This window comes from Schistocerca nitens, unplaced genomic scaffold (assembly GCF_023898315.1).
Source record: "Schistocerca nitens isolate TAMUIC-IGC-003100 unplaced genomic scaffold, iqSchNite1.1 HiC_scaffold_229, whole genome shotgun sequence".
Lineage (NCBI taxonomy): Eukaryota > Metazoa > Arthropoda > Insecta > Orthoptera > Acrididae > Schistocerca > Schistocerca nitens.
In genome coordinates, this window is record NW_026045770.1 from 47,501 (window position 1) to 50,000 (window position 2,500).

The 2,500-nt window shown below is 58.7% G+C and overlaps 1 non-coding gene across 1 annotated transcript in view; it reads left to right on the forward strand.

Moving 5' to 3' along the window:
- The first annotated feature begins 1,966 nt into the window (after positions 1–1,966).
- The window catches only part of LOC126222407 (small subunit ribosomal RNA), a 1,909-nt gene continuing 1,375 nt past the window's right edge, over positions 1,967–2,500 (forward strand). Inside the window, exon 1 of the ribosomal RNA XR_007543316.1 lies at positions 1,967–2,500. This exon is cut by the window's right edge and continues 1,375 nt beyond it. This is a non-coding gene — a ribosomal RNA (small subunit ribosomal RNA).

Genomic DNA, 2,500 nt, shown 5'->3' on the forward strand with positions numbered 1-2,500 from the left:
GCCCTAACCTAACCCACGTTGCGCCCTAACCTAACCTACGTTGCGCCCTAACCTAACCTACGTTGCGCCCTAACCTAACCTACGTTGCGCCCTAACCTAACCTACGTTGCGCCCTAACCTAACCTACGTTGCGCCCTAACCTAACCTACGTTGCGCCCTAACCTAACCTACGTTGGGCCCTAACCTAACCCACGTTGCGCCCTAACCTAACCCACGTTGCGCCCTAACCTAACCCACGTTGCGCCCAAACCTAACCCACGTTGCGCCCTAACCTAACCCACGTTGCGCCCTAACCTAACCTACGTTGCGCCCTAACCTAACCTACGTTGCGCCCTAACCTAACCTACGTTGCGCCCTAACCTAACCTACGTTGCGCCCTAACCTAACCTACGTTGCGCCCTAACCTAACCTACGTTGGGCCCTAACCTAACCCACGTTGCGCCCTAACCTAACCCACGTTGCGCCCTAACCTAACCCACGTTGCGCCCAAACCTAACCCACGTTGCGCCCTAACCTAACCCACGTTGCGCCCTAACCTAACCCACGTTGCGCCTTAACCTGCCCTGTAATTGTTAGTTATATGAATCTAGGAATTCGTGTAGCGTTGCCTAATTGCAACCATCTCAACATAGTTCACTTCGCGCACACTGTGGTGTTCTGCGTATTGATTCATTTTACGGTGCGTACCCTCACATCTTGCGAGTGTTGCTTACTTTCCACATGGTCCCGCTATCCACTGTATTGTGTACTGCAATAGGACGTATATCGCCCCCGCCCCCCCCCCCCCCTCCCCTCCTGTCACCTCTAGCTCGTCGGTCAGGAGTTCGCGTGTTGAATGCGCTTCGCAGCTGTGCAATGGCATTCGCATACGTACGCTGGCCACCTTCCACGTGTTCTTTCGTGCACACGTCGCAGCGTGTATGTATGCTGATGGAGTGCGTCGTGACACACAACATCCAGGCATGCAAGACTCGTAGAAGTCGCAAATGTAGATGGATGTCTACGTTTGCTGCCCAAGTTACGCAAATGAACTGGAAATCCGTTGTTGCGCGGTTGTTCGCGCTGGAGGTGAATCGTTGATATCGACGATCGGTACAGGTATTAACCGGTTGCTTCAGCGACACCCGTCATACCCACGAACGTGAGTGGGCATGTGGGTATGAAGCGATACGCGGCGGTGGCTGGGTGGGACCGTCCCCGGCCGGTGAGGGGGGGGCGCCCGGCGTGCTGGCCGCGCGCTGCGTGGGCGCACGCGCGGCAGCCGGCTGGTGGGGGCGCCCAGTGGCAGGCGCGCCGGCTGACGGAGGCGGCAGGCGGCGCATCTGCGTGCCGGCGCACCCAGCGCGCGGCGCCGTGCGGCCAAAGTGGGTCCTCCCGGGCCCGGTGCGAAGCGCGGTGGACATCTGCAGTGTGCTGGTCCGATTGAGGACTGTGTGCGTTGAGGATGCGCCGCCGCCCGGCACTCGGCGCCGCGACGCCGTCTGCTGCTCGGTCGCCCCCGCGGTTCTCGCAGGTGGTTTGTATCGCAGCTGTGCGGATGTGTTGGCGCGTGCGCTGTGCTGGGAGAGTTCGCTTTGGCACCCAAGTGGGGCTCTGCCCCTCTGTGGCGCTGGCGTTGGAGCTGCCCGGTCACTGTTTGTGGCCGCGTGTTGTCTCCCGCCGGCAACACCACGACAGCACGCTCCCGGGCCTCTGTCGGCAGCGGCAAGCTCAGTTGGGAGCACGGGTGGTCGCACTGAAAGCGTCTACTCGCCTATCTCCGGGCGATTGCGCCTCTCTCGAACCCGACCAAGTACTTAGGACGGCGCTGCGCGCCGCCGGGACCTGAGAGGGTTTCGAGGTGTATCGTGCAGGGGAGCCCAGCCTCCTCCTGTTTGCAGAATAATTGAGCGGACGCTTGCGTGTTCGCGCGGGCCCCCGGGACACACTCCCGGGCGGCCGGCTGCTCAGCTCTAGTTGACGCAGCTCCCTGGTTGATCCTGCCAGTAGTCATATGCTTGTCTCAAAGATTAAGCCATGCATGTCTCAGTACAAGCCGCATTAAGGTGAAACCGCGAATGGCTCATTAAATCAGTTATGGTTCCTTAGATCGTACCCACGTTACTTGGATAACTGTGGTAATTCTAGAGCTAATACATGCAAACAGAGTCCCGACCAGAGATGGAAGGGACGCTTTTATTAGATCAAAACCAATCGGTCGGCTCGTCCGGTCCGTTTGCCTTGGTGACTCTGAATAACTTTGGGCTGATCGCACGGTCTTCGTACCGGCGACGCATCTTTCAAATGTCTGCCTTATCAACTGTCGATGGTAGGTTCTGCGCCTACCATGGTTGTAACGGGTAACGGGGAATCAGGGTTCGATTCCGGAGAGGGAGCCTGAGAAACGGCTACCACATCCAAGGAAGGCAGCAGGCGCGCAAATTACCCACTCCCGGCACGGGGAGGTAGTGACGAAAAATAACGATACGGGACTCATCCGAGGCCCCGTAATCGGAATGAG